Consider the following 15,019-nt stretch of genomic DNA (forward strand, 5'->3'; position numbering starts at 1 on the left):
TAAGTGAACATGTTGATGTTTGCTGGTAGTAAGCCTATATTTGGTTCAAGGATTTTGCTAAGTGAACAAAATATGGTATCATGTTAAGGTTTGATAAAGCTGGATGGTAAAACATTGCTGCTCATTAAATTATTCTCTGTTTTCATTTGTATGCTGGAAATATTTCCCAACAAAGTTAGAAAAAACAGAATATGTTAAAAAATCTATTGTTCATTGAGGGAAGAGGAATGTAGGAATTGAAAGACCAGCACATGAGTGAAATTTGGCTGAGAGTAAAGAAAGGGAAAAGAGAGAACTGCTGGATGACAATTCATTGTGCACATGTGTAAATTACAGACATTTTGTTCGCTTAAAACTTTTTCATTGTCTACCTTCCTTTTAGATTGAACACGTGTCTCCAACCACCATTTCATTTGTTGTAGGCAATGACTTTTCGAAAGCTTCACCATTCTTCTTAAGAATCCTGTTCATCTTATACCTCATTCTTCCCAGAAAAGAGAGCAAATAATACACTTAAATCCTACTAACCTTCAGTTGACTCCTATATCCCCTACCCCAACCACAAAAATGTCTGCACTTGTCCCCATAAGGGTCCTCTTTTTTCAAGACTTAATCACTCTTCTGGGATGTTCCTTCCCATCTATATTCCATCGCTGCCCCCTCTCCCCTAAATTTTTACTTTCATTCTCTCCCCTGGATGCTTTTCTTCAGCATAAAAATTTACTCAAGCTCTTGCTGCCTTAAAACACATATAACTCAATCTTTTGTCCAGATACGGCAGCCTGTTTCTGTGTCTGCTCCCTAGCCCCTTCCCTGCAAGCTTCTGGAGAGGGTAGTCTGCATGCATTGCTTCTTCCTCTTATTCATGATACAGACTCCTGCAGAAACCATTTCTAGTTTGGTCACTAATGCCACTTTTTAAAAAACATTTTTATTGAGATATAATTGACATATAAAAAACTGCACATATTTTAAGTGAACAATTTGATAAATTTTGACATAGGTATATGCCAGTGAAACCATTACTACATCAAGATAATAAACATATTCATCAGCCCCATAAGTTCTTGTGTGCCCTTTTGAATCCTTCCCTCCCTCCCTACCTGTTGCCTCCCTACCTGTTGCCCTGCTTTCTATCACTTTAGATAAGTTTACTTTTTTTTAGAATTTTATATAGTACTTCTTTTAGTACGTGCTTTTTAATATGACTTCTTTCATTTAACAATTATCTTGAGATTCAACTATATTGCAATGTATAACAATAGTTCTTTCTTTTTATTGCTGATTATTATTCCATATATATAGCACAATTTGTTTGCCTGTTAATCTGTTGATGGACATTTGGAGTTGTTTCCAGTTTTGGTCTATTAACAATAAATCTCCTGTGAATATTCAGAACTTATACATTCAGGTATAAGTCTTTGTATGGACATATGCTTTCTTTTCTCTGAGTTGAATACCCAGAGTAGAATGGATAGATTGTGTATAGATATATGTTTAACTTTTGTGGAAATTACCAAACTGTTTTTCCAAGTGATTGTACCATGTTACATTTCCACCAGCCACATATGTGAGTTCTAGATACACCATATACCAGCTAACATTTGTTGTGGTCAGTCTTTTTAATTTTATCTATTCTGATAGGTGCCTAGTGGTATCTCATGGTTTTGATTTGCATTTCCCTAATGACAAATGATGTTGAACATCTTTTCATGTGCTTATTTGAAATCCATATATCTCCATTGATGAAGTGTTTTTTGAAATCTTTGCTCAAATTTTTTGATGGTTTGTATGTTTTCTTACTGAGTTTTATGGGTTCTTTATATATTTGGGATAAAAGCCCTTTTTAAAATATATTATTTCCATGTGTTTCTCCTAGTCTGTGACTTGTCTTTTTTTTCCCTTAATAATGTTATATATAAAGCAGAGGTTTTTACTTTTGATGTTGTCCAGTTTGTCAATTTGTTCTTTTATGGATCATGCTATGGGTATTGTCTCTAAAATAATCTTTGTCTACCCAAAGGTAACAAAATCTTTCTTCTGTATTTTCTTCTAGAAGAAGACAGTGTTAGTCTCCAAATTTGCTTTTGTTTTTCCCAAAGTTGATTTGGCTATTCTAGTTCCTTTGTATTTCATATGAATTTTAGATCAGCTTTCAATTTCACCAATAAACCCTGCTGGGATTTTTATTGGGATTATGTTGATTGTAGATCAATATGGGAGAATTCACATCTTAACAATGTTGACCAGTGAATATGGTATATGTCTCCATTTATTTAGATCTTTGATTTCTGAGCTGTATTTTCTAGTTTTCATCATTCAGGTCTTGCACATCTTTCATCAGATTTAAGTCTAATTATTTCATATGTCTTTTTTTGTCCTATTATGAATGGTATTTTTTATTTCAATTTCTATTGTTCATTCCTAGAATACAGAAATACAATTAATTTTTGTATATTAATCTTTTATCCCAAAGCCATTCTAAACTTACTTGTTAGTTCTAGTAGTTTTGTTTTTTTAAAAGATTCTACAGGATTTTTTTGTATAGGCAGTAAATTTTCAGTAAATAAACACAATTTTACTTATTCCTTTGCATTCTTTATAGTACTATCTTTGGTTTTTGGTAATACTGCAATGGTCATAGAATGAATTGAGATCTATTTTCTTCAATTTTCTGAGAGAATTTTTATAGAATTGTCATTATTTCTTCCTTAAATGTTTGTAGAATCACCAGTGAATCCGTTTTGACTTGGAGTTTCCTTTATGGGAAAGTTTTTTGTTGTTGTTGTTGTTTTTAAAATATATATAAGACTATTAAAGTTATCTATTTCTTCTTTATATATATATATTATTGAGATTGTTCAGATACCATACAACTGTCCAAAGATCCAAAGTGTACAATCAGTTGCCCATGGCACCACTATACAGCTGTGCATCCATCAACACAATTATATATTTTTTTCAATTTTTAGAACATTTTCACTACTCCAGAAAAGAAATAAAGACAAAAAAAGGAAACTCAGATCCTCCATAACCCTAACCACGCCCCCCCCCCCATTACTGATTCATAGTTTTGGTATAGTACATTTGTTACTGTTGATGAAAGAATGTTAAAATACTACTAACTGTAGTATATAGTTTGCAATAGGTATATATTTTTTCCCTATATGCCTCTCTATTATTAACTTCTAGTTATAGTGTCATACATTTGTCCTAGTTCGTGAGAGAGATTTCTAATATTTGTACAGTTAATCATGGACATTGTCCACCACAAGATTCACTGTTTTATACATTCCCTTCTTTTAACCTCCAACTTTCCTTCTGGTGACATGCGTGACTCTGAGCTTACCCTTTCCACCACCTTCACACACCTTCCTGCACTGTTAGTTATTCTCATTACATGCTACCATCACCCCTGTCCATTTCCAAATATTTAAGTTCACCCTAGTTGAACATTCTGCTCATAATAAGCAACTGCTCCCCATTCTTTAGCCTCATTCTATATCCTGGTAACTTATATTTCATGTCTATTAGCTTACATATTATAATTAGTTCATATCAGTGAGACCCTACAATATTTGCCTTTATGTGTCTGTCTTACTTCACTCAATATAGTGCCCTCAGGGTTTCTTCATTGACCCATTTCTTTTAAGATGTTTTTGTTCAAACACTGTACATTCTGTCATAAGTAAACAATCATTGGTTCCCTGCATAGTCACGTATTTATGTTATTGAGCACCATTGCCACTCTCTATATAAGGACACTTCTTCCACAAAGACGGAGGAAGACTCAAAGAAGGCAGAGAGGCAAAAGAAAAAGGCAAGAGAAAGAGAGAAAAACAAACAAACAAACAAAAAACTTGAACGCTAGAAGGTGACAAAAGGAAAGAGAGCATTAACCTAAAGTAGAATAAAGAGTCAAACAATATCACCAATGCCAGGAGTCCCATACCCTTCCCCTATTCCCCACCCCCCCTACATGCATTTAGCTTTGGTATATTGCTTTTGTTACATTAAAGGAAGCATAATACAATGCTTTTGTTAATTCTAGCCTCTAGTTTGCATCGACTGTATTTTACCCCCAATGCCACCCTATTTTTAACATCTTGCAATGTTGACATTCATTTGTTCTACCTCATGTAAAAACATATTTGTACCTTTTATTACAATCGTTGAGCACCCTAGGCTTCCCTGAGTTACACAGTCCCAGTCTTTATCCTTCGTCTTTTGTTCTCGTGTCCCACATGATCCCAGTCTTCCTCTTTCAATCATATTCACAGTCATCTTTGTTCAGTGTACTTACATTGCTGTGCTACTATCTCCCAAAATTGTTTTCCAAACCTCTCACTCCTGTCTTTTCCTTTCTGTTTGCAGTGCTTCCTTTAGTGTTTCCTGTAGAGCAGGTATCTTTTTCACAAACTCGATCATTGTCTGTTTGTCAGAGAATATTTTAAGCTTTCCCTTGTATCTGAAGGATAGTTTTGTCAGATATAGGATTCTTGGTTGGTGGTTTTTCTCTTTTAATATCTTAAATGTATCATTCCACTTCCTTCTTGCCTCCATGGTTTCTATTGAGAAATCCACACATAGTCTTATCAAGCTTCCTTTGTATGTGATAGATTGCTTCTCTCTTGCTGCTTTCAGGATTCTCTTTATCTTTGATGTTTGATAATCTGATTATTAGTGTCTTGGCATAGGCCTATTCAGATCTCTTCTGTTTGGGGTATGCTGCGCTTCTTGGATCCATAATTTTGTCTTTCATAAGAGATGGGAAATTTTCATTGATTATTTCCTCTATTATTGCTTCTGCCCATTTTCCCTTCTCTTCTCCTTCTGGGACACCAATGACATGTAAATTCTTCCTTTTCATTTTGTCTTTAAGTTCCCGGAGACATTGCTCATATTTTTCCATTCTTTTTTCTATCTGTTCTTTTGCGTGTAGGCTTTCAGGTGCCTCGTTCTCCAGTTCCTGAGTGTCTTCTTCTGCCTCTTGAGATCTGCTGTTGTATGTTTCCATTGTGTCTTTCATCTCTTGTGCTGTGCCTTTCATTTCCATAGATTCCGCCAGTTGGTTTTTTGAACTTTCAATTTCTACCTTATGTACGTCCTGTGTTTTCATTATGTGGTTCAGCTCTTTTGCCATATCTTCCCTAAACTTTTTGAATTGACTTATTATTAGTTGTTTCAATTCCTGCATCATAGTTGAAGTGCAAGTTTGTTCCCTTGGCTGTGCCATAACCTCATTTTTCTTGGTGTAGGTTGTAGTTTTCTGTTGTCTAGGCATGGTTTCCTTGGTTACCCCAATCAGGCCTCCCCAGACCAGAATGGGCTCAGGTCCCAGAAGGAAGAAATATTCAGTATCCAGTTTCCCTGAGAGTGTGTCTTAGAAAGTTGGTACACTCTCTGATGCCTCTGGTCACTGTGCTTTTCTGCCCAGCAGGTGGCGCCTGTTAGCCTGTAATTCTTGACTGGTGTAAGGAGGTGTGGCTCTTTTTCCCCAAGTTCTGAATGAAAGCAGGTAGTAGAGCTGGGCCCCACCCTTTCCTCTTAGAGAAGATAGACCCCCTAGGGGGAGGTCATTAGCATTTCAATCATCTCTCTCTCTGCCTGTGCTATACCCTTGTCTGGGTCACAGAACTGGGAACTGAAAATGGCTGAGGCTTTCTCCACTGAACTGAAAAAGGAACAGAGAGGCCCCTTCAGAGCTAGTCTGAGGCGACCTTCCAGCTCTCCAAGGTCAGTTGTCACCCAAAGCCTCTGTCTGCTTGTTGGGGATTCATACCTTGTAGTAAGCAGTTCACACTCGCTAATTAAGACCCCAGTTGGAGCTCAGCTGAGCTATATTCACTTGCTGGTAGAGAGCTTCTCTCTGGCACCACAAGGCTTTGTAGCTCGGGCTCTGGGGGAGGAATCTCCCGATTTGGATCTGCAGTTTTTGCTTACAGATTTTATGCTGTGATATTGGACATTCCTCCCAATTCAGGTTGGTTTATGATGAGTGGATGGTCACGTTTGTCCCCCCACAGTTATTCTGGATTATTTACTAGTTGTTTCTGGTTTTTTTTACTTGTTCCAGGGGTCTACTTAGCTTCCACTGCTCTCTATGCAGCGATCTTAGATCCGCCTCCATCTGTTTCTTCTTGAGTGAGCTTTGGTAGTTTGTATTTTTCAAATTGTTCCTAATATTCCCTCATTATCTTTTTAAGATATGTAAAATCTTTTATGCTACTTCTCTCATTCCCAGTTTTGGTAATTTGTGTCTTCTACCTTTTGTTCCTGATCAATCTGACTAGATGGTTATGACTTTTATTGACCTTCTTGTAGAACCAGCTTTTGGTTTCTTTGATTGTCTCTATTGTTTTTCTTTTCCTATTTTGTTGGCTTCTGCTTTGAACTTTATTACTTCCTTTCTTCTTTTTAGTTTGAGTTTGATTGTTGTTCTTTTCCTAGTTTCTTAAGGTAGCATGTTCACTCATTGATTTGAGAGTTTTCCTTTTTTTGTTGTTGTTGCTAATATTGGCAACAACAAAAATATAGGCTATAAATTTTCCTCTAAGTAGTACTCTGCTGCCTCCCAATAGTTCAGTAAGTTGTATTTTCACTTTCAGTTTAAAATACTTCCAAATTTCCCTTTCAATTTATTCTTTGATTTATAGGTTATTTAGAAACACATAATTTAGTTTCCAAATATATTTAAGTTTTTAATTTCTAATTAAATTCTATTATCATCAGAGGACATAATTTGTATGACTTGAATCCTTTTAAATTTATTAAGACTTGTTTTATGGCCTAGAATACAGTTTACATTGATAAATTTTCTGCATGCCCTTGAAAAGAATGTGTATTCAGCTTTTTGGGGGTGGGATATTCTACAAATGCCAGTTAGGTTAAAGTAATTTATAGTGTTGTTCAAGAGTTCTATATCCTTATTGATTGATGACTCTTCTGGTTTGCTAATGCTGCCTGTTATGCAAAATACCAGAAATGGATTGGCTTTTATCAAGGGGGGTTATTTGGCTAAAAAGTTACAGTCTTAAGGCCATAAAGTTTCCAAGGTAAGGGGTACCTTCACTGAAGGATGGCCATTGGTGTCCAGAAAACCTCTGTTAGCTTGGAAGGCTCATGGCTGTTGTCTGCCTGCTCCCAGGTTATGTTTCAAAATGGCATTCTCCAAAATGTTGCTCTTGGGGTGTTTTGTCCTCTCTTAACTGCAGCTCCTCTTCAAAATGTCACTCTCAGTTGCTCTCAGCTCTCTGTGTGCTCTTCAAAGTGTCCCTCATGGCTGTAGCAAGCAGTGAGCTCCTTCTGTTTGAGCTTTTTATATGGCTTCAGTGATTTAATTCAGACCCACCCTGAATGGGTATGATAACAACTCCATGGAAATTATCCAATCAAGGTCTTGTCCACAGTTGATTTAGTCACATCTCCATGGAAACACTTAATACATAGGTTCCAAAATCTAATCAACACTAATAAGACTGCCCCCACAAGATTACATCAAAGAACATGGCGTTTTGGGGGACATAATACATTCAAACTGGCACAATGACATAACCATCCAATCTATATACCATCCCACATTCAAGTCTGAAATATATGTTATATTCCTGTTCCCTTTTCTCATTTGCCCCTCTCCTCATCCCTTTAGTCATCAAATCCTCCTCATTTTATATTCTAAATCTCTGTCAATCCCATTTCTTCTTCTTCATCTCCACTGCTGATAGTTTCCACTCTAATCAATTGTTGCATGACATATGAGATCACTGTCTAACCCAGTTTTCTCAGCTGCCTTCTAACTGATCTCCTCACCTCCAGAATCCCTTTGCCCAAGCCATCCTCCATACTACTGCAAAGTTCAGATGCAATCACATAACCCCCTTATTAATTGCTTTCAGTGTCTTCTTTCTGATCATACAGGATTCACTTTTCTTAGCCTGACCTGAGGCATGTGAGAACCAGAGGATCCATAATATGTCCCTGCCCACTTCTCCCTTACCATTCTCCCACATCCTGTGTCTTCTTCATCACTTACACACACCCCTACCTGCCTTTCTACAACAGTTCACTTGGAGTTTTTCCCAGGCAGAATTGGACAGACTTTCCTCTTATTTATTCCTTTCTTATGATAATAATGGCAGCAATAGCAACAGTAACTAATGTTCATTATACATTTATCATGCACAAGGCACTGTTCTAAGCATAGTCTGAATATATTAACACATGTGATACCCAGGAAAGCCGTGTGAAATGAGCACTATTATTTCCCCACTTTACAGATGAGTTAACTAAGGCACTGTTGGCTTAAGTAGTCTGCCCAAGGTCACTCAGCTAGTAACTTGGCAGAGCTGGGATTCAAACCTAAGTATTCTTGCCCCAGAGTTCAAGCTTTTAACCACTGCACCCTACTGCTTTTCATTTGGGCATATTATTTATGATTAGACTCATGTTACCCTCCTAAACTTTACATTTCTTAAAGATAGAAGATTAAGGCTTTTGTGCTAAAAAAAGGTGGCTGTCTTTGTGCTAATTAAATAAACTGGTTTTAGACATATTTTCATGGGTTCATTTCACTACCTTCAAATTTGTGACAGGGTTAGAGTTATTATACAACAGCTAATTATTCCTTACAATGCTGTGGGTTGCCGAGGTGGTTCTTCTGCACCATGTGATGCTAGCTGGGGTGCTGGGACAGCTTTAAGGTCCCAAATGGCCTCATCCTCAGGGATGGAGGTTTGGTGGAACTCAGCTGAGACTGTCTACCATGTGGTCCTTTCTAGTGGTTTCTTGGACTTCCTTACAGCATAGTGTCAGCATAATCAGACTTCTTACATAGCAGCTGGTTCCCAAGAATGCAAAAGAAGAAGCTGCCAGCCTTTCTTAAGGCTTCCTCCCAGAACTCGCCCAGTGTTATTTCTGCTGCATTCTGTTGGTTAAAGCAAGACATGGAGCCAGCTCAGAGACAAGGGGAGGGGATTGTACAAGTTGAATGCCAAGAGGTATGGTTCACCAACCACCAAATAATAGTGCACCGCAGACAGGAGAACATTTTTGAAACTGACAAGTCCTAAATATTAACTGATTTTGTAGGTTGTTCCAAAGGACACTGAAAGCCAGTCCATTTCTCATAGTAGAGAGAGAACAGAAGTAGTCAAGCCAAACACAAAGGGTTGAAGATCTTGATGCATACAAGTGGATCTCAAACTGTGGTATGTTTGAGATCACCCTGAGATTGTGGGTATAGCCCATCAGAAATCCTAGAAACAAGCACAGCATGTGGTTAGAAGCATTTTAGTTTTAAAAAATAATTTTAATCCTCATATTTTTTCTAACCAAGCACTCTGTTCTTCCCCAGTCTTATTTTTTTTTCACTGATACTTTAGATTTGCAAAACTTAATTGTGTATCATTCATCTCTTTTCTTTCCCTCCATTTCCTTCCCTGTCTTTTTATATCACAGGTGTAGAATGGTACTTTTGACTTTTTAAAATAATATTTTCAAATTCATTATTTCATTCATTCCTAAACACAGTATTGAAAGCAAGACTATAATTCTGGTTCTGTGTAACCAGTCCAGTACTCTTCATTAATCTGTACTGCCTCTTGTTCTTTCTGGGCAAAAAGAAAGACTTTATTATTAGTCATTTCCTGTCAGCAACCTGGAAACATAAAAAATGACTTTGGAAACTCTCAGGAGAATTTTAGGAGAAACAGGAGAACTGTTGGATGACAAAATGTCCATGTATATAATAGTTAAGGACAAGTAAGGCTTGTCTAGAACAGAAAAAGACAATTAGCACATTTATTTCAGATCAGCAAATATCTATTGAGTGCCACCTCCATACTTGCTACTCAGACACAGCACATACTTTAATTATCAACTCCAGTTTTTGGCTTGACATAAAGTCTCCTGTCTTTAGAAGAACCATTCATACTTGCTGGCAGCTAGCAGTATGTTTTAATTCTCAGAAATTTGTTAAAAAATCATCCAATTTTTCTGACAAGGATATAGCATGAGTCAGAATTGTCTTATATATTCCCCTAAGCCAATAAGATGAATTTAAGCCAACAAATATTAGCTTTATTGAAAGGAGTCACAGCAAAGTGAGAAAACCTGGATTCAAGTCATGGATCTGTAGCCTCATAGCTGTTCGGCCTGGGTTAAGTCACTTAATCACTATGTGACTTAGTTTCTTCCTCTATTACATGGAAGGGACTTGGTCCAGAGCAGTGCTTACAACCCTGACTGAGTCAACTGGGAGGCTTTGCAATAATTTCAACATAGGACTCCACTTCCAGAGATTCTAATACAATTGGTTTGGGTTGAGCCCAGGGGTGAGTAGTTTGTATAAAACCCCAGATAAACTTAAAGTGAGCTCCCGTTGGTAGCCACTTTAGAAAATGATCCAATTTATAAGATTCCCTAGTAATTTTGGTGTTATCCCCAGCTCAGTATTTGGTCATTTATAGCAAACCAACCTGTTACACAAAACTGCAAAATAAGAAGTGATAAGGAAAATAAAGAGTACATTTTCAAACTTAGTATATGATAAAAATATACCTACTATACAAGCATTATACTGAACTTGACATAATATTTTCTCTGATTCAAAGGCACTTCACATCTTACAATATCTCAGACTGTCTTGATAAAATAAGCTTTTATTACACAGACTGTACATATGGAAGGTATATGTAGGAAACCAGGATGAATCTGTACCTACTAAGTAGCATAATCTAGAATGGCAGGTCTTAAAATCTGTGAAAAAATATTTTTACTCCTTATTAGGTTTAAGTATGTGAAGAACATGCTGGTTGATTATTTGGAGTTGTATGTGTCCTTATGTGTGTGTACACATTGGCTTCATATACATTAATTTGTAAATTTTCATGTTGAAAGAAGGTGTGCTTTATGATTTTCAGCCTGACATAAGTGACTCATATATTGGGAATATTTAAAATAAATTTCTTCTTCTGAGAAAATAATTTTTGAGCACCTTTATATTTTTGGTCCCTATCCAGTTATTTGGGTCTCACTTGAGACTATATATAATTAGTACCAGAGAAGAAAGTTACGTGTTTTTTTTTCCTGTGCTAGAAGTTAGGATATTCTAGTTCATTTTGCTGAGTGTCTGCCATCCACTAGCTGCACAACTTTAAACAGATTACTTAAACTTGTGAGCCTCAATTCTAACATCTGAAAAACGGGAGTAACAATAATCACAGTATGGAGAATAAAATCAATAATATATGAAAATATTTTAGCACATTGCTTATTAAATAGTAGCTTCTGTTTATTAGCCCATCCATCCATCTGTTTAAATACTTATAAAGTGCTTACTATGTGCCTGGCACTGTGTTTCACACTGGGAGGACCACAAAAAAGACAGCTGGTTTTTAACCTCATGTTATTAATGATCTAAAGAATTATCAAAACTCAGAGTAGATGATGCAGCTGGTTTCCATACTCAGTTTTTTATCAAGGGATTTGTAGATCATACCATTACAAATATATCTAGAGTGAAACCTGTAGATGAAAGTCTGGAATAGTTATTAGAATTTAGCAGTGACTTTGCAATGGAATTTCAAAAAGTCTCTTTTAGTAGTTTCATGCTTTTCTTTATTTGGAAAATTTCAAGAAATTATGCTTTCTAAACTGTTTTCTCTTCTGTTTTTTTTTCAAGTGAATCACTTCACTCATTAGTGTAGAAAGTCAGATTTTATTGTAGACTGTCATGTTTTCTACATACTCTCTATGTCCAGAGAATACAAATTATCCTCCACTATCTTTCAAGAACTTTTTCTTTGAATAGCTATTAGTGTAGTCTGTATTATTATTGTAACAATGGAAGTTTCTAATGCTATTGAAGTGAGTGGGATGTCTGCATTTTCATTATAACATCTTTCAAACAATGAGTTGTCAGTTGAGCTGTAAGAATGTACTTTGTTCAATCTTTGCATTGAAGGGATTCTTTTAGGCAGCTTTTTCTTTTCTTCGTCTTCCCTTTCTTTTTCCTTGAAAGCTGTATAAAACTGTATCAAGTGAAATGAATATGAAATAGGAAATTGGCTATTTAGGGTACATTTCCTAGTGCAGTTGGAAGGCATAGTTTTTATCGAGTTGAACAACATACGGAATAATTCTGGTCATGTCATCAGACTGATAATTAACCTGTTGCTTTTAAGTCCTTGTTACATTGTATGATAATAAGGCCTTAGGAATGAAGGACATCCTTCATGCTAGAGGAAATTGTTCGGATTGGGAAACTTTATTTTCCCAGAAAATATAGAGATTTTACTTATCAGAGAGGGAGAGAGGACAAGAGAGATAAACAGACAAATATAAAATCATGCCATGACTTCTATGGTTTCTATTATAATCGAGTGTTTTATATGTGTTTTCTTTTAGAATAAAGCTTGTGAAACAATGAGAAGCCTCTGTCCTATATCATGGGGTTTTTATTTGCTCCCTTGTCATTTAAGAATACCCAAGTGTTCCACAGGGAGAATTTTGTAAGCTAATTGGAACCAAAAGGCAATTATAAGCAGTAGAGCTGTAATCAGTGTGCCAAAAATATATATTTTTATCCACAATGAAAGTTAAATAACCTAGAAAATAGTTGTGATACTTCACAGTTACAAATCATGCATCTACATGATCTTTATTCTAAGGAGTGCAAATGTTTTTACACACATTCTGATTAATTCACAAAGATCTCCATAAAGAGGATAAATGGAAAACCACATTACCGTCCTTTAGAACTTTGGTTTTAAAGGGCCAAGTTTATCATGGGTCTATAGAATGGCAGCTGCAGAATTAAAATTAGACTCTCTTCCAGATTTCTGGTCTCCTTTAGTGCTACATGGTAGACCATCCTGCCTTTCCTTTAAGAGTTTCATTTATATATTTTTAATGTCTTTAAGAAAAAAACATTTTTAAAGACAATTTAGTTTTCCTTTTTAGAACAATTGGGAAACAAAACATTACTTTATGTAAGAGGTATTATCTTTTGACAGATAAAAGTTAGAAAATAAATAGAGCTTTGAGAGTATTTTGGAGATCTCAGGAGGAGGGACGGATTCCTACTCAGAGGCAAGAATCCTGGGGAACGGATGATTCTTGACTTGGCCATGGGCAGCAAGGTGTTAAATTTCCCATTAAGGTCAACTCAGCCCTCAAGATACAAGGGCAGTGAATGTACAATAAGCTAGCCCTTGTCTTAGTTTACCTTGTCAAGAATTTTTACTTCCCACAGAACTGCTGCATTTGGTGTCAAACAAAACAACTATCCAGGTGGTGTTTTTTGTTTTGTTTTGTTTTTACGGATGCATTTTTACTCATTTTAACATGATCCAGTTGGGGAGCTGTTTCTCACAGGAGACATGTTTTCTCAAACCTCCAGTCATTGATACTTATTTTACACCCCTCCCCCTCGCCCCCCCCATTCTTTTAGCTAAATCCCTCTTTACTGTCAAGGTTCAACACTGAGGTCACCTTTTCTGGGGTCTTCTGTGAACCAAAAGAACTTCTAATCCGTCAACTGTAGCCTAATTGTCTATTCATCCTTTTCCCCCTTAGAGTGCTCCAGAAAGTTCAGAACCACAGTTTTCATCTTGTTATCTCTGGCGCCTGGAACACAACAGGCACGCGGCACCTGTGTCATGAATGAATGATTCTATTTGTGCTGTTGTATCCATAATATGGTATTTAAAAGTTTGCAAATACTTTTTTATAAAGTTTATAAAGTTATATTACACTTTATGATAGTTTGAAAGTTCATTAAAATATTTATTCATCTTGTCAGATTTAAATTTGTCTTTGTACTCTCAGAATAGCTGTTAAGCTATTTGACTGTGTCCTCACATTCCTCATCTATAAAATGGGGATTTTAATACTTAAATGCCTCACAAAGATAAGAATTATAGGAAGTAAATCTGAAAGGGAATTGAAAAGGATAAAAAGGATATTTCCACATATGGTTAATGAATTTGAAAGCTATACTTCATTTTTCAGAAGGAGATGATTTTCTGCTTTTTTTTTTTAATTTTATCGTCCCTATATTTAATATGAAGAGTCCACTGACATTCATGGGCTCAAAGAAGACCATTCTGCCCTCCAGATGCTTTACTTTAGCTTCCCAGTTCCTGAAATTTCTTTAATCAGTGATTAAACTTTTTGCTTATAATTAGATGTAAATGTTGTAATGATAAATTGTGAAGGAGGTGGTTGATGTAAGTAAACATCAGGGTAAAAACTATAAGCCCTAGCCTCAGAGCAGGTTTGGATGAGAAAGGCCTAAGATACCTTAAGGAGAAGGAAGGTGAGGGGGAAGGAGGCAGAAAGAGAGAAGTTTACAGAAAGCAAATTTTGCCTGGGGAATTGTTTGCTTGCTTGTGGCCCTGTTTGTGGGGAATGTCAGCCTTTTGCGTCAAAGTTTACGTGGTGTGTCAGATAATACAGGGCCTGACCCAGAAACCCCAGAATGCTGGAGAACAGGGATGGAGTGGGGTGGAGTTAGGAGGCCTTTTCTCCCAACCTCTTTTCCTGCAGCTTTATTAGCCAAATCTCTTCAAAGCTTTCTTTTCCTTTACCCTAGATTAAGAAAATACTTTTCTAATCCCTGTAGACCACACAAGACTATTCTTTCCAATCGAATTTTCTAAAACTATATTTTTTCTCTTGATCAAAAATTCAAGTGTTAGCTTGTATCATAGTCAGAGGCCAAGAAGAGCATTAAAGAAATGAATAAAAGAATCAAAAGCATCCTTTGCTAAGGAAACTGATTGGTGACCAAAAGGCTGTCATTGCATCTGGGTTATGAAAAGGAGAGTAAACATCTCTGCGAACTGCCCCCCAATTCAGATTCCTACCCCCAGGGCATTTCCTTGTGACGTGCCATGCTTGATTTCTATCGTGGCATTGACCTTTTCAGGCAGTGCCTGTGCATACTTTCAAGGTGCTCCTCAGCTCACCTTGGCTTTGCTTCTAAACTGCCGCTCTCCCCTTGCTGATGTATTACCTA

At 36.5% G+C, this 15,019-nt stretch overlaps 1 protein-coding gene across 5 annotated transcripts in view; it reads left to right on the plus strand.

Moving 5' to 3' along the window:
- VAV3 (vav guanine nucleotide exchange factor 3) overlaps positions 1-15,019 on the plus strand; it is a 375,496-nt gene that overhangs the window by 302,218 nt on the left and 58,259 nt on the right. The gene's annotated exons all lie outside the window — the stretch shown is intronic.

Source organism: Choloepus didactylus, chromosome 2, assembly GCF_015220235.1.
Source record: "Choloepus didactylus isolate mChoDid1 chromosome 2, mChoDid1.pri, whole genome shotgun sequence".
Lineage (NCBI taxonomy): Eukaryota > Metazoa > Chordata > Mammalia > Pilosa > Megalonychidae > Choloepus > Choloepus didactylus.